Source organism: Schistocerca nitens, chromosome 6 (genome assembly GCF_023898315.1).
Source record: "Schistocerca nitens isolate TAMUIC-IGC-003100 chromosome 6, iqSchNite1.1, whole genome shotgun sequence".
In the NCBI taxonomy this organism is placed as follows: domain Eukaryota; kingdom Metazoa; phylum Arthropoda; class Insecta; order Orthoptera; family Acrididae; genus Schistocerca; species Schistocerca nitens.
The window spans coordinates 221231354-221256720 of NC_064619.1; the positions used below are offsets into that span (position 1 = coordinate 221231354).

General features: G+C 43.1%; 1 protein-coding gene and 1 non-coding gene across 2 annotated transcripts in view; one reads left to right on the plus strand and one right to left on the minus strand.

The window, feature by feature from the left end:
- The window catches only part of LOC126262446 (guanine nucleotide-binding protein G(o) subunit alpha), a 543526-nt gene that overhangs the window by 33759 nt on the left and 484400 nt on the right, over positions 1-25367 (plus strand). The gene's annotated exons all lie outside the window — the stretch shown is intronic.
- On the minus strand, positions 10838-10910 carry Trnam-cau (transfer RNA methionine (anticodon CAU)). The gene has a single exon. It is a non-coding gene; the product is annotated as a tRNA-Met (tRNA).

Below are 25367 nucleotides of genomic sequence, written 5' to 3' on the forward strand. Positions count from 1 at the left end.
TGTGTAAAGTTGTATAAGCAAATACCATATTAGCTAGGGCTTCTTGTGCTTGCCAAACACATGGTACACAAAGTAAGTGTTTACCCCCCTGAGGATTAATGTAATTATACCCTCAGGTGTTACAGATTACAGCAATGGAATGAAATGTATCAGGGAAAAACTTTTTATCATTGTACTTCAAATACCTTTAAAAATAAATGTTTTAAGTACAAAATTAATCACTCAAATACGTGTACTGTAGCGCTAAATTGTGCGTCTTGTTGTAAGATAATCTCTGTGGAAGTGTCGTAGTTATCGTCCTCCGAAAGCTAAGTTCTGCAGAAGTCAATGTACTTACCTCATGGCCCGCATCTCGTGGTCGTGCGGTAGCGTTCTCGCTTCCCACGCCCGGGTTCCCGGGTTCGATTCCCGGCGGGGTCAGGGATTTTCTCTGCCTCGTGATGGCTGGGTGTTGTGTGCTGTCCTTAGGTTAGTTAGGTTTAAGTAATTCTAAGTTCTAGGGGACTTATGACCACAGCAGTTGAGTCCCATAGTGCTCAGAGCCATTTGAACCATTTTTGAACTTACCTCATGATAAACAAAAGTGAAATGCTTTGCGTATAGATATCTTAATTATTATGCTTATTGCCGTGATGAAGAAAGTACTGTGCTGTAATGTATTGTTGTGCTACGGAAAAGGCTGTCTCCTTGTAGCTATACCACAAAAGTTACTACTAAAACATGTTTTACTTTCCAGAATAATTCAGAAAAACTGTGCAGATATAAAACAGATACACCGCAAAAGCAACATTGTAAATTGTTACTCATTAGTAGTGTCGTGATAAAATCGTGTAGCTGTCACATAAACTAACCACTGTGTCATCTGGTATCTCACAGAAAGTACTTTAAATCCAGAATGTATTTTCAAGTGAACCAAAATGTTGCATTAAAATCTCATTAGCGGTACTGGTAAATGTTCTAAGTATGTGAGCCTTATAGTCGTTACGTAATCGTGCAACTAACAAGCAAGAATGTACACATACAATAACACTGTGTCGTCTGTTCACAATAACAATGCATTCGTAATTTCTGTTTAAATAAGTTCTCTTAGTTCTTGACTGGATATTTAACTTCAAACATTGTTGCATGGTAACAGTTTCTTAAGTCTGACAAAGCATACTAGAAATGTGAAGTGAAAACTTTTATGGCAAAGACAAAGTTAAAAAGCAGATTATCTCTCAATAAACGGTTTTACGTGTGAAATGTGGTGTAAACCTTTACTCTTCCTAGTACGCAGAGTTTCTGCTTCAACGCAATTGTCATGCGGTATACTTCGGTAAAGAATACTGGAATTTTTCTCAAGGTTAGCTTATGTTATTTTCCTCAAGCCAGCCGGCGCACGCGGCTGCCTGCGGTGTGAGTCATTGTCTGTCTCTTTGTTGGCGCGCGTCGTTATTGGGATTAGGAGACCTAACTTCTACAAATTCACCTTTAAATCCCGCCAGTTCTGATAAAATTCAGGTCTGTCGTTATGATTATATCGTCTGTCGTCATGTCGGTAGATTCCACAGTTTCTTTCTTGTCGGTCACGTGGTGGAGAATTTCTCCCTGAATCGTAACTGCACGCTGAACTGTTGCGTCTGAAGTTAGTCTGTCTCCCTTGATAATAATAGTTCTGGTTACCATATTGTCTGTTTCTAAGGTAATCTCTGTCATATTCATTACTACGGAAATGCGAACTTTCTCTGTAACTATTACTCTGCCAGTGGCTGCCATACGGGTGGTGTCTGTTTTGGTCACGATTTGTGTTGTGAGAATAGCCTCGTCGTGTCCAGTTATTATTTCTTTCATCGCGGAATTGCGACGGATGTGACCTGTAATTGTTGTGTTCCTGTTTTCGCGTTCCGCGATTGTCAGTGTCAATTTCTAATTCTTGTAAGAGTCCCTGAAAAGCTTCAATGTCGCCTTTGCAACGTCCTGCCAAAATAATATGTCGTAAATGTTCAGGTAATTTGATTAAGCAAATGTGGATGAGTTCTGAGGAGCTGTATGGGTTTGACAGGTATTGATTCTTGTGCAACATGTCTTCAAAATATTTCACAAGACTGGAAAATTCAGATTGTTCGAAATGTTTCATCATTATGATGCTATGTTTTACTCGGTCTAGTGTAGCTTGAGACCAATATGCTGAGAGGAAGGCATGATAAAATTCTCCTTCACTGTGACAACCGTGAATGATCGATCGCATTCTTACAGCTGGTTCATTCTCCAAGTAGCCACACATAAATTCTAACCTGTGCTCCAATGACCAGTTGGGAGGAAAACAATGAGAGAATTGATGAAGCCACTCTTGTGGATGAATGTCGTTGCCGGAATTCTTAAATGTTTTGAATTTACGTGTAGTAATAAACAGCTTATAGTCAAAATCATCATGTCGACGAGTCGCATATCGGTCATTGTTACTTCGTGTCGGCGGTTCCATCTCAAAATTCGGTGCACCTTGCCAATTTCTTTCATAATTTCCGAAATGCCCTGTTTTATTATTTTGTAGCTGTTCCGTATTTCTATGTCCCTCTTCCCGTATTGGAGCGCGAGTATCCTCTGAAATATGTAATTCTTGTATTACTTGTGCCAACTGATCTTGTACTTCCCGGATTTCTCTTTTGTACTGTGTATTGATTTGATTTTGATTTTGTTTGAATTTTCTAATTTGTTCGTACTCTTCAGTGTCCGTGAAGGCTACAGGTCTTGTGTCATTCAGATCATCATCTACCTTTGTAGATAATTTAGTGAACTGATCTGAAAGATCGGCTACTTTATCCGATAGTGAAATTATTTCCTCTGTGTGTTTTTCTGAACCAAGTTTCAGAGTGTCCATTTGTGTTGAAATCGTATCAACTGTGTCCTTTAAGATTTCCTGAGTTTTTGCAAGTTGCGTAACCGAATCGGTAGATGCAACTGAGTCAATTTTAGCTTGCAAGGTGTCGTGATTTTCATGAACAATAGTTTGCAGTTCTTTTATGGCTGCTTCGTGATTCTGTAATGCATTTTCATGACGCGAAAAAATAGGTTGGAAATGCTCACAAATTTGTGCTTTTATGTCATTACAGACTTTTTGACATTTCGATTCAATGTTATATAACTCAGTAGTTAAATCTTCACGTGTTAGTTCAAGTGTGGTGTCTAACTTCCGAAGATTTTGTTCCATTGCGTCTAACTTTTGAAGATTTTGTTCCATTGTGTCTAACTTTCGAAGATTTTGTCCCATTTGTTTCTGATTTTGTTCAAGCGTTGTGTCTAACTTTTGTAGCCTTTGTCCCATTTGTTGCATTAACTGTAATAACAGTGCACTGGTGTCTGAAACATGTTCCTCAGTGCTATTCGGCAGTGCATTTGAACCGGCAATATTCGCATTTTGAAAAGCAGAAAATGTGTCTTGATTTATTTGAGAAAACGGTGAGGACGCAAAACCAGAATCTACAGTATTTGCAAGATTATGTCCTGTCATTTCAGAATCCTGAGGCGAGCTGTTGCCGACCGATCGATCGATAATGCTTCCCTGTTCACTAATTGTTTCATTGCATACACCATTATTTGCAGCCCGCTCCATTTCCCTATGCACAATTACCAAATTACTACTTTGAACATTAGTTAATTCATTACATGGTGGCGCTAACACCCTGCTTTCGTCTTCACTGTCATTTCTCAGTTTACTTTGGAGACTAGTATTACGATTTTCACACGCCATTATTGTCACAATATTTCACACGAAAAACACAATTTGAAGAGCAAAAATAAGAGAACACATTAACATAGCACTGAAAATAATGTCTAGTTAATTGCAAGCGCAGCTGCGAAATATTTGATGCTAATCTACATGCATGTCACAACTGTTTTACTGTTGTTGTTGTGGTCTTCAGTCCTGAGACTGGTTTGATGCAGCTCTCCATGCTACTCTATCCTGTGCAAGCTTCTTCATCTCCCAGTTTTACTGCACAACAATGAAAAACTACAGTTACAAAGGAAATTCTCTCTATGATTACGCGCTAGCAATAAACAAAGGCTACACTAATTACACAAACTACAAGAAAAAAATCAGAAGATTCCAGTGAGGTATCCTCGGCTAAGGGTCGACATATGAAACGTCCCCTTTGAACAATTTTACATGGCTGTGTTTAAACTGACACACAATATCTTTAGCGCAACGCGATCTGACTTTCAAAGATCCCTACAAAAGAATGGCCCTGACTAACATTAACCTATACGTTTCACAAATCACTTAAATCACAAAAATCTTCGTTACTCGAATTACTGCAATACAGCGAGCGCCACTACTGCCAACTAACTAAAAGATTCAACTACTGAAGGCACTAACTACTGATAGGCATAGTCAGCAAATGAAAGATTTTAATAGAGAACAAACAATGTATTTACATTAATAGTCATAATATATATAGCAGTTCATGACATCCAGTCTTAAAAATTTCAAAACTCCGCCATCTCTCTCCCCACATCCACCACTGCTGACGGCTCACCTCCAACTGCGCAACGCTACGCGCTGTTAACATCCATCTGCCCAACACTACAATGGCAGACAACGATGCAAACCAGCCACAGACTGCACAAAGCACAGCCAGTGATTTTCATACAGAGGTGGCGTTACCAATAAAAAAACCTAAACAGCCTACTTACAAACTTACCAAGAGACTTGAATCATAGTGAAATACATGTAAAAACAGCAGAGTCAGACTGATTCAATGGCATCAGCTACATCTCATTTATGAAGAAATATTTTCAAATACGTGCAGCTTATCCCGCTTAAAGCAAAAGAATATAAACACATATTTCATGCATGATTATCATACATTTCTGTTATCTTTTGTTATTATCTTAGGCACTTTCCGTGACACTTAAAAATTTTTATGGAGTCTAATGATACGCCCATTCTTACACTTCACTCGACTTTTTAATACACGAATGTTTTTGTAAATGTATTTACTTTTGCTTCAAAAGCAAACTGTTGAAGATGCTGCCATGTGTGGCTCAAATTTACTAACAATTGTGGAAATGGTATATTATGTGTTGGGAAATAGTTTAGTTGCCTTTGATGATTTGTTATGGTGTCTGTGTGGTTTTTCCCTTAAGCTACAGTTGTGATGACGTATTTGATACGTTAAATAATGTAGTTATTACGTTCCTACGTTCCTACGTTCCACATTCACTGATATGGCTGAAAGTGTGGCGAACAAAACTCTGTTTTGTTGGGTAGATATATGACATCTTTCTGCAAAAGGTCAGGTTTTGTGGTGTTTACAAGCAATTTTTTGTTATTAACGTCATTCACTGAATATCTGTACGTTACAAGACAACCGTAAATAAGATGTCCTGTTCGGTACCGTTACGCAACTCCCAACGTCCTGAAGAAAGTAAATAATAACAAATGAGGTGTCACTTTTTAGTTATCAGATTTTTATGGCACACATACACTCCCTATTGTAGAAACTACGTCACAAATCAATACAAACGTTAGTATTCGCACTCATGCGATGTCTTATTCAGAAGCATCGTTTGCTGGCCGCTTGGGGCGTTGCTGTCGCTGTGGGTAACAAAACGAGACGGAGTTCACTAATGCTTCGAGCATAAATATAATAGACTGGCCCTGACGTCATTTTCGTGGCTCCAACATCTCTGGGCTAAAGTCACGTGAATGTTGGCAAAACATGGTTGTTTTGTGTTGCGCTTATTGCTGTACTCAGCGTTTTGTCGGGGGAAATCGCATTACATTTCACGTGTAAGTGTTTCTATGATAGTGCATATACGTTTATTGAAATCTGCTGAAGTGACTTTTATATGTTTTTTACACTTGAAATAGAGTATCACGTAAATTAAAGTCTTGAAAGTGATGCCTGTAAAGTATCTGTGATAATTCGGTTACAGAAGGTAGCATAACTGTTTCTCGTTCCTACTCATAGGTTCCCTAAGGATGAAAAAAACCGAAGGCAGCTTTGGATACAGGCCCTGAAACGGAAAAACTCCAAAGTCTCACCTTTCATCTAAAATATTATTTTTTTTAAACTGATGGTTTAAACTTATGTAAAAATAGTAGGAACTGAACCTTTAAAGTGCACCTAAAATTGATACTCTAAAATGGACTTGCTCCTAAAGTCGACAATTTTGGCACGTATAGTTTCATAATTCCATATCCCATTTTCTTTTATAAGTGACTAGAGCTCAAAACGCGGCGAATCCAATGTTTAAAGTTTTGACACGAGCCCACTCTAACTGTTTAAAAGAATTTTAACGACATTTTACTTTAATTGATAGTTTATAGTAGTTTCGTCTCACTGCCCACCAGAGTGGCGTTCGATGTATTTGTTAGATTTTATAAATGGTACTGTGAACAAATCCAGGTCAAATGTAGTTCTGGCATAATTTTTCGCAAATAAAAAAGTCATTTTTGTTGGAAGCGTTTGCCAGTCATTTGAGAAATGTGGGGAAAATACGATACAAACATAGGATGGTAGACCGCTGATTTGAAATCCCGCCACGTTTTGCCAACAGTCCCGTGGTTTATGTTGGAACCACACCAGCGCTATAGCTTCTGCACAGCAAGGCCAGTCTACTAGTGGTGGTGGTGGTGGTGGTGGTGGTTAGTGTTTAACGTCCCGTCGACAACGAGGTCATTAGAGACGGAGCGTAAGCTCGGGTTAAGGAAGGATTGGGAAGGAAATCGGCCGTGCCCTTTCAAAGAAATCATCCCGGCATTTGCCTGAAACGATTTAGGGAAATCACGGAAAACCTAAATCAGGATGGCCGGAGACGGGATTGAACCGTCGTCCCCCCGAATGCGAGTGCAGTGTGCTAACCACTGCGCCACCTCGCTCGGTAGCCAGTCTCCTAGTATCTGTGGTCGAAGCACTAATGTTATGGTAGATTGTGAGTGTCACCCATTCCATGAAAATGCGGCGTAGTTGTGAAGCTGAAATTTATTGCTACCACATCTCTCTTAAAATCGTCTTCGGGTGGTTGTCGCCACCCTTAAAATCGTGATCAAATGTTGGTCGCCCTGACTGGACGGAGCTCAGGGTGGCGGAGTGGACGCGCGATTGTTGGTGCGGCTAGCGGGTGGTGCCGGCAGCAGGGGTTTATTTTGTCCGCGCTGGCGCGCGTCGGCCGCCGAGGAGGGAGATGGCAGGCAAGGGTCCGCAAAGGCCGATAACTTGATTCGCGGCCGGGTCGATGCGGCCTCCGCCTCACTGCGCACTGGGGGAGGTGGGCCGTGGGTGTGTGTGTGTGGGGGAGGGGGGGGGGGGCTTGCCGCCGCAGGTGCCGTCATGAGTACTCAGGTGTAGACCGACTGGGGGGGGGGGGGGGGGGAGAGTCTGCGTCAAGTAATCACCGTGTCATACGATTGTGCATTGCGGCCGCACACTTACACCGACTCTGTAAGGAGACTGTTGCAGCGTTGTCCCCAATAAACGCAGGAAACGAGTTACCACACGATGCTCCACTTTGGCAACCGACCTCACATTTTGTTTTGGTTGCCCTAGCGGCATGCTGCGGTGTTGTATCGCGGGGATTTCAATGCGTACTAGCACGGCAGACATGTACTTGCAAACAAACAAAACGTAAGTTTACGTTTTCGAAGTGATAACTACAACTTTATGACTACTCTCCCCCTCCCTCGCCCCCCACGGTTTCTCGGGCGCCGCCTTGTTGTCTTGTTGGCAGGTTGGTGAGGTTTGGCGGGTGAAGCCTGCGACTAGACCGCCCGCGTCGGGCTGTCGCGTCCGTACTGTCGTCAGCCTTGCTGGTAATCTCGTTAGCGGCCTTTAATCCTGCCGCCGCTGACAGCCGCACTGAGACAATGGCTCGTTAGCGGGGCCCGCTTCCTGCCGCCCTGCCGAGGTCACGCCCTGCCCTGTCACCGCAGGTACCGTTCCCTTCCTGCCGGCCAAAGCGCCCATCTCACCTGCACTTCACACTCTTTTTGTTCTGGATCATCAGTCGTCTGATTGGTTTCATCTGACCCGTCACTAATCCTTCTTCAGTGTAAATCTCTTCATTTCAGGTAGCACGTAAGCGGAACGTCAACCATTACACCATGTGTCATTGTTTTTGTCTTGGCTTTTTAATGCAATTTTCTAGCTCATTATGTCTCAGAAGTGTGAAAAATACCAGTTACTCAGCTCAGACTTTGCCATTTTGAATGTGCCAATAATTTTTCGAAAGTTACCTGCACTGCTGGCCACTAAAATTGCTACACCACGAAGATGACGTGCTACAGACGCGAAATTTAACTGACAGGAAGAAGATGCTGTGATATGCAAATGATTAGCTTTTCGGAGCGTTCACACAAGGTTGGAGCCAGTGGCGACACTGACAACGTGCTGACATGAGGAAAGTTTCCAACTGATTTCTCATACAAAAACAGCACTTGACCGGCGTTGCCTGGTGAAACGATGTTGTGATGCCTCGTGTAAGAAGGAGAAATGCGTACCATCACGTTTCCGACTTTGATAAAGGTCGGATTGTAGCTTATCCCGATTGCGGTTTTTCGTATCGCGACAATGCTGCTCGCGTTGGACGAGAACCAATGACTGTTAGCAGAATATGGAATCGGTGGGTTCAGGGGGGTAGTACGGAACGCAGAGCTGGATCCCAACGGCCTCGTATCACTAGCAGTCGAGATGATAGGCATCTTACCCGCATGGCTGTAACGGATCGTACAGCCACGTCTCGATCCCTGAGTCAACAGATGGGGACGTTTGCAAGACAACAACCTTTTGCACGAATAGTTCGACGACATTTGCAGCAGCATGGACTATCAGCTCGGAGACCATGGCTGCGGTTACCCTTGACGCTGCATCACAGACAGGAGCGCCTGCGATGGTGTACTCAACGACGAACCTGGGTGCACGAATGGCAAAACGTGATTTTTTCGGATGAATCCAGGTTCTGTTTACAGCATCATGATGGTCGCATCCGTGTTTGGCGATATCTCGGTGTACGCACATTGGAAGCGTGTTTTCGTCTTCGCCATACTGGCGTATCACCCGGCGTGATGGTATGGGGTGCCATCGGTTACACGTCTCGATCACCTCTTCTTCGCATTGACGGCACCATGAACAGTGGACGTTACATTTCACATGTGTTACGACACGTGGCTGTACCCTTCATTCGATCCTTGGGAAACCCTAAATTTCAGCAGGATAATGCACGACCGCATGCTGCAGGTCCTGTACGGGCGTTTCTGGATACAGAAAATGTTCGACTGCTGTACCTGTACACGCCATCCAAGCTATGTTTGATTCAATGCCCAGGCGTATCAAGGCCGTTATTACGGCCAGACGTGGTTGTTCTGGGTACTGATTTCTCAGGGTCTATGCACCCAAATTGCGTGAAAATGTAATCACATGTCAGTTCTAGTATAATATATTTGTCCAATGAATACCAGTTTATCATCTGCATTTCTTCTTGGTGTAGCAATTTTAATGGCCAGTAGTGTATATCTGGAACAATGGGATGTTACATTATACACTCTAAGACATAGAAAAAAGAAGCACCACGAAGGATTAATCCGAATGGGACAGAAATCGCTTGATCTGACATTAGATCAGACAAATAAATGATTACAAACTCTCAAAAATTGGTTGATTTATTCAAGAGAATGAGCTTTACAAATTGAGCAAGTCAATAACGTGTACATACATCTCTGGTCCTTATGCAAGCAGTTATTCAGCATGCAATGACAGAGTTGTTGGATGTCCTCCTGAGGGATATCGTAGTGAATTCTGTCCAAGTGGTGCGTCAGATTGTCAAAATCCCGAGCTGTTTGGTGGGCTCTGCCCATAATGCTCCAAACTTTCTGAACGGGAAAGAGATCCGGTGACCTGGAATCTCACTGAACGGAGAAGAACAGTCTTCAGCAATGAATCCCACTTCGAACTGAGCCCTGATGACCAGTGAAGACATATCTGAAGACGCCCCAGACATCGGAGGGATACCAGCCTGACTGTTGCCAACCATACGGCCCAGTAACCTGGAATTATGGTCTGACGTGCTATTTCTTTTCATGGCAGGACTCCATTGGTTGTCAGTCGCAGCACCCTTGCAGCGCAGCGGTACGTCGACGATTTTCTATTCCCCTTTTTGTTGCCCTTCATGGCAGACCATCCTGGGCTTACATTTCAGCAAGACAATGCCCCCTGTACACAGCGAGAGTTTCCATTTCTTCTCCTCGTGCTTGCCAAACCCTACTTCTTCAATTGAGGTCGCCGGATCTCTCCCTAATTAAGAACGTTTAAGAGCATTACGTGCAGAGCCCTCCAACTAGCTCGGGATTCTGACGATCTAACGCGCCACTCGACCAGAATTTGGCACGATATCCCATATGAGGACAACCAACAATTGTATCAATCAATGGAAATGAGCGTTTGGCGTTATTGGCCGGGAGGCCCTTGCGGGGCAGGTCCGACCGTCTTGGTGCAGGTCTTATTACATTCATCGCCACACTGGGCGACCTACGCCCGGATGGGGATGAAATGATGATGAAGACAACACAACACCCAGTCCCTGAGCGGATAAAATCTCCGACCCAGCTAGGAAACGAACCCGGGCCCGTAGAATGGCAATCCGTCACGCAGACCACTTATTTACCGGTATTGTTCGTTGCGTTTGGTCTGGGCGGACATCACAAGACATCTGTTCAAGTTGATCGTTGATTCCTTTACTCAGTTTTTTTTTTTTTTTATTGCAGAGGGCGAGCAGCCCTCTGACCGAACACGCTGAGCTACCGTGCCAGCCAAATAAGTTCGTGCCCTAGCAACAGCGTCACCGTCACTCGCAGAAAATTAAATGCCCCGGGTGAGGATCGAAATCACGACCTTAAGATTATGAGACTTACGCGCTACCTACTGCGCTACCGAGGCACGGGTGATGGACACATAACACCCTGTCCCATGCCGGGAATCTAACTCGGCCACCCTGCAAATTGATCGTTGTTCGCCTGTTTCGTAAACAATGCGCTTTTTTAAAATCTCATTTTGTTCGTTTTCGTTCGTTGTATCTGCTCGGAGCGAACGTCATAACACACCCGTTAAGTTCGTCGTTGATCCATTAACTCAGTCTGTTTATTACAGAGGGCAGCTACCCCTCTGACCGAACACGCTAAGCTACCGTGCCGGCTAATCGTGGGGCTGACTAGGGATCGAACCCGAGACCTTTGTATTCGAAATCTTGCTCTTTACCAGTTTGACACCATGTAGCCACCACTCAGCTATCGGGACGGACGTATCAGTCAATGCCAAGCCGAATAAGCGGTTACATAAGAGCCACATGTGGACCAGTGCGTTATTGTCTTCCTCAATTTGTGGAGCTCTTTCTATTGAATGAATCATCCAATTTTTCTGAAATAGCAGTCATTTATCTGCCTGTACATTTACATCAAATCTACCGATTTCAGTCGCATTTGGATAATTCCTTCGAGCTGCATCGTTTTTATTTATTTTTGTCTCTTTTGTTTTAGAGCGTATTTTGTACAATGTGAGTTACAAACCACTAGACATATTAAGACCGGCCGGTGTGGCCGTGCGGTTCTAGGCGCTTCAGTCTGGAACCGCGTGACCGCTACGGTCGCAGGTTCGAATCCTGCCTTGGGCATGGATGTGTGTGATGTCCTTAGGTTAGTTAGGTTTAAGTAGTTCTAAGTTCTAGGAGACTGATGACCACAGATGTTAAGTCCCATAGTGCTCAGAGCCATTTGAACCATTTTGAACTAGACATATTAAACTTGACCAACAAAACAAAGGAACGCGGCCACAAGTGAATTGGAAGTGAGCAACTTTTTTAGCTGCAATAAACCACCATGTGTAGTCTCCCATCATGTTTTTTTTTTATACTAACCTTGATAACGATGTTCAAACTTTAGTATGTCTTAGTGGAAGTGTCCCTCTCACTCTTCCGAGTATGCTCCAATGCTCCCTTTGCGCTTACCTAGGTGAGCGTCAAGGAAATTGACTCTGGACGACATCCTGCATTCCATTACGGCGAAATTCTTCATAATAGATGTAACAGTTGCACATATTTTCTGGCCGTATGATTGCTCAAAAGTCCTGAATCCCTGCTACAAGACAATTCCAAATACCTTTCTCCTTCTCTGTTAAATTCTTCGCATTTTATGTGGTTGTTTGTCTATAGTCCCAGAAGAAGGCCTGCTTTAGCTTTACCTTAGACATTTTCGGAAAAAAGTGTAGGAGATATTGAAAGCTGCCGAATCCTTATTCACACTTTTAATAAACTCCGTCATTAGACCCAAATTTATGTTTAACAAGGGTTACCAAGCTCAAAACCAGAAAATCCGGACTCGGAATAATATTTAGCCGGATTACCTACATTGAACAGAAATAATCATTTGGATATTTTCAGTCGTTAGTTAATAGTCAATTACAATCAATTTTTAGCGAATACAAACTTAAACGTGCTTAAACTAAAAAAAAGATAGCTAAAAAGCCATACCATTTGCCAGTTACGATAGCAACTAAGTGCTCAATTTTCGTAGTTGACCAGTTTTCTTCCTAAGCTACCATTAAATCAAAATAAATAATTTCTTCATTAACCAAAAATATATTCTTCTGTGAAGGAAGACAAAAAGATATACAATAATTTTTGTCACTTCACTTAGATTTATAAAGAAATAACAATAATATGTAGCTGAGTATTAATATTTCTCATCTGAACCCACCTTATCAAGAACGTTAGTTTTCCTGTAAATCATTTCGTTGAACACTTGACAGGACAATTTTAAATTACACTGCAACACTATTTTTGTGATTGTGTTGATTCGCAATTTATTACTTTCCTTTGCCCGCTGGGTGTTGACCGTATGAAAGAAAACACCCTTTATAAGTAGACATTATGGTTTTCTAGAATATCACTCATTGTTATATCAATACGTTCTTATAGAGTATCTCCTTATTACTCCTTATTCGTATTCGTCGCGCTTACGTCATTATCTTCGGATGGGCTTTAGTTCTGCATTCTCTGCTTAATCACTAAAAAGCCTAATAAAAGCCAAACAAGCCGGACTTGTTTACATCTCACCGCACACGACCGTAGAAAGCTGGACATGTCCGGAAAACCAACACTTGGCAGCCCTCTGTATACTAGAGGCACTATCACCTTTGCTAAGCAGAATTCGTTTCCTTTGCGAGTATCGCCTGTTATTATGAGCCTCAGTGTCTCTACTATCGAGAGTTAAAGAAAACAGTGAATCACCATTTTAAATTTTCCTGTTACCTTCCATCCATTCTCATCTTACTGAGATCTCCGTGTTTAGGACAATATCGTTTTCTACCCTCCGCTGAAAAATCTGCATCTGTAACTTTCCATTCACTGTGTAAACTCTCTTCTGGATGTAATTACTGTACCAGCAAAGGTGCTGGCACCCGGACCTCTGGGCAGATAGGTGCTGGAGCAATGGATGACGGAATATCCGTATTATTCCTTCACTGACCCGTGGAAGGGTCTAACATGCAAATATAATGGCTGTTTGAGAGATCAGTAGGATCTCTCTAAACTCTTGGGACACCAAACACCACGGATTCCTTTCATACTGTGTACCAACCTGACAAAGTACGAGTACACAAGAACTTCTATAAGATAATATAGCTAGTTATTTCACTTCCGAACGTAAAGATTTAACAACTAATCAAACATTTAATAAAACAATGTTTTTGAAAATGCAATGAAATATTGTCCATCGTAATTCCGTGGGTCCTTTGCAGTTGTCACAACCGAAATGAGGTGACCAAAGTTTGTACTGATCCCCTACAGGCATGCCTAAGTATGCTTTGTTGGCCTCACTCATCTTACGAGATCTTTGAACATAGCACTGTCTTATACTCTTCTTGACAAATTGACCACGTACATAGCAAAAGTTAGGATCAAGATTTTAAACATGGCTGAAACAGGAACTGTTGAAATTCTTCACGGTAAATAATGACAGCCAAAACAGTTGCAGGATAAAGATTTATTAAAATTCTTGACTACGGTTTCGGTATATCTAAATATACCTTCATCAGAAGTAAAACACACTAAAATCACATCCCGCAATGGAGATTCATAAAACAATTGTGCCAAAGGCGCCTTCAGTAGTTAAAACATAATTATGTTGTATAAATGGAGATGATGTTTTAACTACTGACGACGCCTTTGGCACAATTGTTTTATGAATCTCCATTGCAGGATGTGATTTTAGTGTGTTTTACTTCTGATGAAGGTATATTTAGATATACCGAAACCGTGGTCAAGAATTTAATGGATCTTTATCCTGCAACTGTTTTGGCTGTCATCATTTACCGTGAAAGGTTAGGATACTTGAAGCCTCTTGTGCCACCTCTTAAGAATCCTATTTGAAAACTGGAGATCAACTGAACTAGCAAGTTTGCAGTCACATTACACCATCGAAGCATCAGAAATATATATAAAAATCGAAACTTACTAAATGTCAGTGTCCTGGGCATTTTACCCACGATTCAGAGGTAGGCAGTGATAGTTAAAACACAAAGACAAACAAAATTTGAAATTTGTTACATCGTGTTATTTCCGCGGCCCGGTTGTAAAGTGCCTAAAGACGGGTCCGTGGTATGTTCTAGTATTTTCTCGCTCACGTTATTATAAGTGAGGAGATAGACGCTGAATTTCTGCAACTTCATGTCTCAGTTCCATCTCACGCGTTTATTTTCTTGTGGACCTAATTTATTCCACGCTATGAGGAACCGACTATTTAATTTTTACTGATGCTAGATTTCAGTAAATACTATAAGTGGAAAAGTATTTATTTGTTGCTGTGGGTTACAGCAGAGGCCCAATGCTCTAGTACCTCCAGACAATTGGATGGAATGCCTTAACAAACTCGTATGAATAATAGTTAAGGATGGGTCCGCCTTTCTTCAAGTACACAGATAATGTTTTAACACCCAAACATGTTTCACTACAGTTGGGGCATATTCGGCACGTGTTTTCTTTTTCTTTTTTCTTTTATTTTACATTGTGTGTGCCCCTGTGGCTGCCAACAGAAATCAATAACTGATCTAAATTAGTACACAATGTCATAAATGGAGTATTTGGCTAGTCCTGGCTGTGACAAGTGTGTTTTTGTGCAGATGAACTGAACGTTTTTCTCCTGCACGTTTGTGAGCACTGCTTCTTGCTATGTGGTTGTGGCGTGGAAACACGTTTCACTGCACAAGTTCACGTTTCTGATACGCTTCAGGATACTCACAATGTAAAATAAAAGAAAAATAAAAGGAAAAAACACACTCAGTATGCAAAAACAGTGGTGAAACAAGCTTGGGTGCTAAAACAAAACAATACTTTGTGTACTTGCAAAAAGGCGGACCCATTCTTAACCCATTGTTATTTTCTGCAAGCACGAAAACCGAGCTCGAAACTCCAATGTGATAACAAGTATCAAAATTAAAATCTACTATATTCTTTTATCAGACGAGATCACCCTACGACAGTATCTAAAAATGTTAAGGATGTAATGATAATTAAAATTCACACTCACGTGCGACTCATTGCCTAACAGCTGATGGTAGCTAGAACGCCGTTGCGGTATTAGAAGAAGGGATTAAGTATAGATGGCCTTGAGCACCAGTGGATGTATTACGGACCGCCCGTCAGCTCTATTGATTGAACTTACTTGCTACACATGAGCGGTACGTACTGCGGTGTTTATAATAGTCAGGCGTAGCGTTCGACAACGCTGAGAGCCTGCCTCGAGGTACGCAATGTCCTGCGACCGTTACAGCTGCCTAGCTGCCTAGCTAGGATAGAAGTGTGGTGTTGAATGAAGACCCGAAGAATTATTTGTTATTTATATTTACTGCTGATGATACTGTGACGGTTAACATACCAACGCTGTCGTACGTATTCCACTTATCAACTGGCTGCGCCAGTTCTTTTTTTTTTTTTTTCCCCTCATCTAGTGGTGCACTTCTGTAGTTTGGCGTGAGGCTTTCAAACAGACAAAAAGACCAGTTATGTAATCTTTTTTTTTTTTTCGAGGTGACAATCAAAATTTTGACAATAGTTGGGTGCAGGGTGCCTTAGGGATGATACACCCACCTCCCCCACCCCTATCCCTAGTTATTCCATCGGTACAGTCAGCGAGTATTAAAGCAAACAACGGAAAAAACTAGAGTGTGGATTAATGATCAGGGAGAATCAATTAATTCTTTAAGGTTTGCCGATGAAACTGTAAACGTGTCAGAGATAGCAATCTCAGGAAAAGGCTGTAAGATTAAACGCAAGACAAGTAAAGCATGGGAAATAGATTCCAGTCGATGTAAGATAGATGTTGCTCGGGGAATGAAGGAAATGAGACGCTAAAAGTAGTACACGAATTGTACTATTTGGACAGCAAAATAGCTGACGGTGGCAAAAATAAACAAGATATAACATCCAGAGTAAGTTACGTTTACACTAAATATACGAGGGTGAGTCAAATGAAAACCTTAAATATTTTTTTTAAATATTACTTATTGTGCAGAAGTGGTACAAAGCTGTACCACTTTTCAACATAATCTCCCCCACGATCAATGCAATTCCTCTAGCGCTTACAAAATGGATAAATTCATTGAGAAAAAAATTCTTTTGGTCGTCCGCGCAACCACTCATGCACCGCGTGGCGCACCTCTTCATCAGAACGGAGTTTCTTTCCTCCCATTGCGTCTTTGAGTGGTCCAAACATATGGAAATCACTTGGGGCAAGGTCTGGTGAGTATGGTGGATGAGGAAGACACTCAAAATGCAGGTCTGTGATTGTTGCAACTGTTGTACGGGCAGTGTGGGGCCTTGCATTGTCATGTTGCAAAAGGACACCTGCTGACAGCAATCCACGTCGCTTTGATTTGATTGCAGACCGCAGATGATTTTTTAGGAGATCTGTGTTTGATGTACTGGTGACAGTGGTCCCTCTAGGCATGTAATGCTCCAAAATGACGCCTTTTTCGTCCCAAAAGAGAGTCAGCATAACCTTCCCTGCTGATGGTTCTGTTCGAAACTTGTTTGGTTTTGGTGATGAGGAATGGCGCCATTCATGGCTCGCTCTCTTCGTCTCCGGTTGGTGGAAGTGAACCCAGGTTTCGTTCCGAGTAACGATTCTTGCGAGGAAGGCATCACCTTCTCGTTCAAAGCGCCGAAGAAGTTCTTCACAAGTATCAATACGTCGTTCTCACATTTCAGGAGTCAGCTGCCGTGGCACCCATCTTGCAAACACTTTGTGAAACTTGAGCACATCATGCACAATGTGGTGTGCTGACCCATGACTAATCTGTAAACATGCTTCAATGTCATTCAGTGTCACTCGGCGGTTTTCCTTCACTATGGCTTCAACTGCTGCAATGTTCTGTGGAGTCACAACTCGTTGTGCCTGACCTGGACGAGTAGTATCTTCCACTGAAGTTACACCATTTGCGAACTTCCTGCTCCATTCGTAGACTTGCTGCTGAGACAAATATGCATCACCGTACTGAACGTTCATCACGCGAAAACCGAATAACAGAACGCTGTTCTTCCCTGGTGCAAGTCGCAAGTGGGGCGGCCATTTTCATGCTGATGCTGCGACGCTATGTGTGCATCTGCATTATGCTGCCACCTACAGGGCATTCTGCACGCTGTTTGCAGAACGCTTACCAACTTACAAGAAAACGGTGCGAAATTTCGATTTGTTATTACAAATTTAAGGTTTTCATTGACTCACCCTCGTAAATTTAAGTATTAGTCTTTCCTGAAAGTATTTGTCTGAAATGTAGTCTTCTATGAAAGTGAACCATGAGGATACCAGTTACAGACAAGAAAAGCATAGAATTTTCATGATACAGAATAGCTTCTGTCCACAGATCACCACGGATTTAGAAAGCATCGCTCCTGCGAATCATGGTTGAAGGAAACAGACCGGTGTGGTATTGCTAGATTTCCGCAAAGTTTTTGACACGGGCCCGCCGCACACTGTTAACGGAGATGCGAGTGTATGGAATAGTTTGCCAGATATATCACTGACTCGAAGGTTTCTTAAGTAGTAGAACCCACAGTACATTGTCCTAGATAGCCAGTGTTCACGACATACAACGGTATAGTTACGAGTGCTCCAGCAAAGTGTCACAAGACCGCTCTTAGTCTCTGTATACGCAAATGATTTAACGGACAGGGTGAGCAACAATCTGCAACTCTTTGGTGATGAAGCTGTAGTGTACGGAAAAGCATCGTCGTTGAGCGACTGTGGGAGGAAACAGGGTAAGTTGCACAGAATATCTCTCTGGTGTGGAGAACAGCAGCTTTTTCTAAATGTGGAAAAATGTAAGTTAACGGGAATGAGTAGGAAAAACAATATTCTAATGTTCGAATGCAGTAATAGTGGTGTGATGCTCCACTCGGTCCAGTGGCACATAGGCATAATGTTGTAAAGCGAGGTGAAATGGTTCTAGCACGTAAGGTCAGTTGTAAGGAAGGCGATTGGTCGACTTCGGTTTATTGGATTGGTCGTCGAAGCCACAGTACATTGTCCTAGATAGCCAGTGTTCACGACATACAACGGTATAGTTACGAGTGCTCCAGCAAAGTGTCACAAGACCGCTCTTAGTCTCTGTATACGCAAATGATTTAACGGACAGGGTGAGCAACCGCACGTTCACCGGATCTGACGTCCCCGGATTTCTTTCTGCGGGGAAAGTTGAAGGATATTTGCCATCGTGATCCACCGACAACGCCTGACAACATGCGTCAGCGCACTGTCAATGCATGTGCGAACATTACGGAAGGCGAACTACTCGCTGTTGAGAGGAATGTCGTAACACGTATTGCCAAATGCATTGAGGCTGACGGACATCATTTTGAGCATTTATTGGTTCAAATGCCTCTGAGCACTATGAGACTTGACTTCTTTGGTCATCAGTCCCCTAGAACTTAAAACAACTTAAACCTAAGAACATCACACACATGCATGCCAAAGGCAGGATTCGAACCTGCGACCGTAGCGAGCATTTATTGCATTAATGTGGTATTTACAGGTAATCACGCTGTAACAGCATGCGTTCTCAGAAATGATACGTTCAAAAAGGTACATGTATCACATTGTAACAACAGAAAGAAAAATGTTCAAACGTACCTACGTTCTGCATGTTAATTTAAAAAAACCTATTACCAACTGTTCGTCTAAAACTGTGAGCCATATGTTTGTGACTGTTACAGCGCCATCTATCACAAAGCGAAAAATGTGGTCCAACGAAAACATTCATATTTCTTTACGTACTACACTAATATGTAATAAAATAATGGTGGGTTGCTATTTAAAAAGATGCAGTTGATATCTCTTTGATCTATGGCAGCGCCATCTAGCGGGCCAACCAAGCGCCATCTGGTTTCCCCCTTCAAGCTAGACAGTATAACGATATGTTTACGTAATGTGTATACATAAACATACAGTTATAAATGTCCCCGTTCGTAGTCGCTAATTATAACAATATGTTTACTTTTGTGCTGTAACATATAGCTATAATCAGCGGTGGAAATATGTTTGCGAACGCCGACCGTGTGCGGCTCTTTCTTGTTAGATCGTCTGATCAATCGGAAGTTGCATTGCAGAGGAGAGTAAATGCCTATTCAAAATATAATTATTTTTGGATAGCTCAACATGAATTTCCTAAGGGACCGTAGTTTATCATGCATTTACCAGTAGAATACGGCGCGGAGAAAATATTTCGGCACATGCAACTTCCGTCCGATTTCGACGAAAGAATTCGTGACTGTGAACTCTCTGTTTGGCAGAAACATAAAGAAAATTAAATAACTTCATGAAGGAGTGAGACATAGATTCTATACTAAATAAATAGTCCACACACCAGTTCCATTTAATTCTGAATTTATGGCAATTAATAGATGAACTTACACTGCAATGAAGGATTTAACATGGAAGCCGTTTTGACTGGCACTTCTCTTCTCGTAATGAAAATAGTTCCTTTGACGTTTTCACATACACGTCGCACAATAAATCTACTGCTATGCAGTATTGCACTTTTAGTATTGCACATTTACTTTACACGAAAATAATATTATTTTTAACAATAATAATACGGTGGCAAGACATGCGCGTCCAACATAAGTTACAAGAGACAAGAGAAGAAAAAATGAGTAACTGAGTAACTGTTCATCGAGAATATCTCGTACATCAAAAGAATGCGTAAAAGTGTTCTTCCGTCCGTTTTCCGCGCCGCGGTTTTCAGTCAGTAACTCACTGCATCTCTGACGGCGCTTCGACAATAAACACGTTACGTCACAGGTCGTTCACCCTTTACATTCTCGCAACATTATTTGCTAACTGTAGCTGTTGCCGAGCGACTGCTCGATTAGTGAATGATTTAAAATGATCAGGCAATCACATAATATTACAACAGGTTTCGTTCTTTGTAGTTTTTTCGTTTGACGCTTATTTCGTGAGATATTTGGCCCTGTCACGATCAGTGGATTACCCTGTATAATGAATGAGTAGGCTGTATTCATTCAAGTGTAGTCTGTTAAGTTCGAAACGACACTATGAGCTGGCGAGATGGGAGCTGTCCATGTAACCCTGCTGCTCCCAGCACTGTAGTAGGCGCCAGGAGGTTTTCCTCGTCACGCCCGCGCCCGCTACGTCCCTACTGCCGCACGCCTATCGCAGCAGGTGCTCCTGTCATCGGGTCCCCGACTGCAGCCAGCACTCGACAGCGTGCAGTGCCCACCTCGTCACTAGCAGCAGTGCCGGCGCTGTGCCGTGTCTGGGCACCGAAACGGAAACACAGCGCGAGGCGCAGCACACACGGCAGCGGCCGGCACTGTGGCAGACAGCCTCTGAGTAGGAGCACACGGGGCGCCTCTCGAGACTGTCCCGAGCTGCAACTACCGTAGCTAAACTGACCGTCTCCACATGCAGGTGCTCTTGCGCGCGGAATAGACAAACGGCGAATCATTAGAACAACACTTCAGAACGGCGGCAGTCCAGTTCGTGGAGCTTCGTTTTGTAACCCTAACACGCAGGAGGTTCGAAAGTCGTATTTGTTTGGAAGCTGTCTCCCGTAACTGTAATCTGAATAACATGACAGTTGACGTCTGTCACTTTCCGCTGCAACGTTGCCACATCCGCTGCCGGCCACCGATCTGTTATATCTACACTACTGGCCATTAAAATTGCTACACCAAGAAGAAATGCAGATGATAAACGGGTATTCATTGGACAAATATATTACACTAGAACTGGCATGTGATTACATTTTCACGCAATTTGGGTGCATGGATCCTGAGAAATCAGTACCCAGAACAACCACCTCTGGCCGTAATAACGGCCTTGATACGCCTGGGCACTGAGTCAAACAGAGCTTGGATGGCGTGTAGAGGTACAGCTGCCCATGCAGCTTCAACGCGATACCACAGTTCATCAAAAGTAGTGACTGGCGTATTGTGGCGAGCCAGTTGCTCGGCCACCATTGACCAGACGTTTTAAAGTGGTTAGAGATATGGAGAATGTGCAGCAGTCGAACATTTTCTGTATCCATAAAGGCCCTTACAGGACCTGCAACATGCGTTCGTGCATTATCCTGCTGAAATGTAGCGTTTCGCAGGGATCGAATGAAGGGTAGAGCCACGGGTTGTAACACATCTGGAATGTACCGTCCACTGTTCAAAGTGGCGTCAATGCGAACAAGAGGTGACCGAGACGTGTAGCCGATTGCACCCCATACCATCACGCCTGGTGATACGCCAGTATGGCGACGACGAATACACACTTCCAATGTGAGTTCACCGCGATGTCGCCAAACACGGATGCGACCATCATGATGCTGTAAACCTGGATTCATCCGAAAAAATGACGTTTTGCCATTCGTGCACCCAGGTTCGTCGTTGAGTACACCATCGCAGGCGCTCCTGTCTGTGATGCAGCGTCAAGGGTAACCGCAGTCATGGTCTCCGATCTGATGGTCCGTGCTGCTGCAAACGTCGTCGAACTGTTCGTGCAGATGGTTGTTGTCTTGCAAACGTCCCCATCTGTTGACTCAGGGATCTAGACGTGGCTGCACGATCCGTTACAGCCATGCGGGTAAGATGCCTGGCATCTCGACTGCTAGTGATACGAGGCCGTTGGGATCCAGCACGGCATTCCATATTACCCTCCTGAACCCACCGATTCCATATTGTGCTAACAGTCATTGGATCTCGACCAACGCGAGCAGCAATGTCGCGATACGATAAACCGCAATCGCGATATGCTACAATCCGACCTTTATAAAAGTCGGGAACGTGATGGTACGCATTTCTCATCCTTACACGAGGCATCACAACGTTTCACCAGGCAACACCGCTCAACTGCTGTTTGTGTATGAGAAGTCGGTTGGAAACTTTCCTCATGTCAGCAGGTGTCGCTACCGGCGCCAACCTTGTGTGAATGCTCTGAAAAGCTAATCATTTGCATATCACTGCATCTTCTTCCTGTCGGTTAAGTTTCGCGTCTGTAGCACGTCATCTTCGTGGTGTAGCAGTTTTAATGGCCAGTAGTGTGTATACTCCGCTAGCCACTAAGCAGTGTGTGGCGGAGGGCACAATTCGCGCCGAAGTCATACGAGGGTCGCTACAAAAGCAATGCCCATTATTTTTGTAAAAATACAGTTTTCATTCTGCATGTGTGAAAGTTCTACAGTGTGTACATACATCCTTCCCGCTTGTTTTCAAACTTGGTTCAACCTGTTCCCGTGAGTGGCGCCGTCACAGCATGTCTTCAAGATGGCTGCTACACTTGACGTTCGTCAGAAGCAACGTGCTGTCATAGAAATCCTGTGCTGTGAAAACGAGACAGTGGGAAACATCCACAAGAGTTTGAAAAAGGTGTATGGAGATGCTGCTGTCGATCGCAGTACAGTTAGTCGGTGGGCAAGCAGGTTACGTGATGAAAGCGGGCACGGCAATATTGAGGATTGTCCTCGTAGCGGCAGGCCTCGTACTGCACACACTCCAGACAATGTGCAGAGAGTTAACGAATTGGTGACTGCTGACAGACGCATCACAGTGAACGAATTGTCACGCTACGTTGTGATAGGGGAAGGAAGCGTTTGCAGAATACTGAAAGTGTTGGCGTTAAAAACGGTTTGTGCCAGGTGGGTTCTTAGGATGTTGACAGTGGCTCACAAAGAAACAAGAAAAATGGTATGGAGCGAACTTTTGGAACAGTACGAGAATGGTAGAGATGAATTTCTGGGAAGAATTGTGACAGGTGATGAAACATGGCTCCATCATTTTTCACCAGAGACCAAGAGGCAGTCAATGGAGTGGCATCATGCAAATTCACCCAAGAAAAAACTTCAAAACCACACCTTCTGATGGAAAAGTTACGGCTACGGTGTTTTTCGATTTCGAAGGACTGTTGCTTGTGGACATCATGCCAAGTGGAACCACCATAAATTCTGATGCATATGTGACGACACTGAAGAAACTTCAAACTCGACTGAGTCGTGTTCGACCACATTGGCAAAATCAGGATGTTTTGCTGTTGCACGACAATGCACGGCCACATGTGAGTCAAAGAACCATGGAAGCGACCACAAAACTCGGATGGACAACACTAAAACACCCGCCTTACAGTCCGGACCTGGCTCCATGTGACTATCATCTCTTTGGGAAACTGAAAGACTCTCTTCGTGGAACAAGGTTTGAAGACGATGACTCCCTTGTTGACGGTGCCAAACAGTGGCTCCAATAGGTTGGTCCAGAATTTTACCGTGCGGGTATACAGGCGCTGGTTCCAAGATGGCGTAAGGCAGTTGAGAGGGATGGAAATTATGTGGACCATTGAAAAAAAAATGTTCCTAAAGGGTGTATCTAAACACTGTAAAACTTTCAAACATGTAGAATAAAAGATGGATTAAAAAAAATAGTGTGCATTTCTTTTGGAGTAACCCTCGTATTTCCCCCCGTCTGTTCCATTCGCGAATGGCGCGAGGGAAAAACGACTGTCTGAACGGCTCACTACGAGCTCTAATTTCCCTTATCTTTGAATGGTGATCATTGCGTGATTGGAAAGTTGGTGTTAATAATATATGCTCTACATCCTTGGAGAAGATCGGATTTCGGAATTTAGTGAGCAGCCCCTTCCGCTTAGCGCGCCGTCTATCTGCAAGTGTGTCCCACTTCAAACTTTCTACGAGATTTGTAACGCTCTCGCGATGGCTAAATGTACCAGTCACGAATCTTGCCGCTCATCTTTGGACCATCTCAGTCTCTTGAACCAGACCCAACTGGTAAGGGTCCCATACAGACGAACAACACTCTAAGACTGGACGAGCTAACGTATTGTATAATAGGCGACACACGAACACGGCGGGTCACTTCACAAACGCCGTTTATGTGTAAAGCCGAGCAATGTTGGAAGTGGCCGACGTAAATGCGACACACTATGTCATCAGCTGATTTTAAGTGTCAAATGACAGAACTGCGCCAGATGACGCCTTTTGTAGCCCTGAATTTAAGCTCATGTCTTAAGCTAACAACAATCTCGTTACCTGTAATTCATCCAAGAAAACGGCGTTTAACAGTGTGCGGCAGAACTATAATCACGATCGCTTCGTTCAAGGCTATTACAACTAATCTCTACGAGCGAACTCAAGACAGCAAAAATTTAGATCCAGTGCTGAAAGCGAACTGTAATTTCTCGCTATATTTGGTTACCTGAGACTATCCTCACAATGGCTACACGAGCTTTCACGATGCGAACCGATGAGCAGTCCTCGTTGGCATGTGGTTGCAGATTATAGGCGACATATGTAGATTCCAGACGAAAAAAGAACGATAGGAAGAAAAATAAGAGCAAATGAAATGACCAATACGTTGATGGAAATGACGCGGCAAAGAATTGGAAATAAAATCATATTCAAACGAATTAACTGAACAAAAATAATAATCCAAATCTTTTGGTTGGGTTTAGAAATGAAAAAAGTCCTTTACATTTGATGAGGGCCGCACCTTCAGTCTTTTACTCGTAAGGTTTATACGCTAGGCACAACACTCGTTACAGTCTTATATTTACGACTGTTGTAACTCAGTGGCAAGGGCGAATTGCTGCTTTCCAAAATTCCGCTGCACTAATGTCGTGCGAAGTTCATCTAATGTAAGCCAATCTCTGTGATTATGTGTGTGACGCTGAATCCGGTGTTGTGCGGAAATATCCAGTAGAGTGTAGCTAGTGCTTGTATGAAACGTTTGTATTTTTAGGATCTTTGCGTCTGTGTGTATGTGCGAGTGAGTGTTGTTTTTTGCCGTGGTCATCATGTGTTATAAAATACAAAATAAAAGTGCCAGTCCCATGA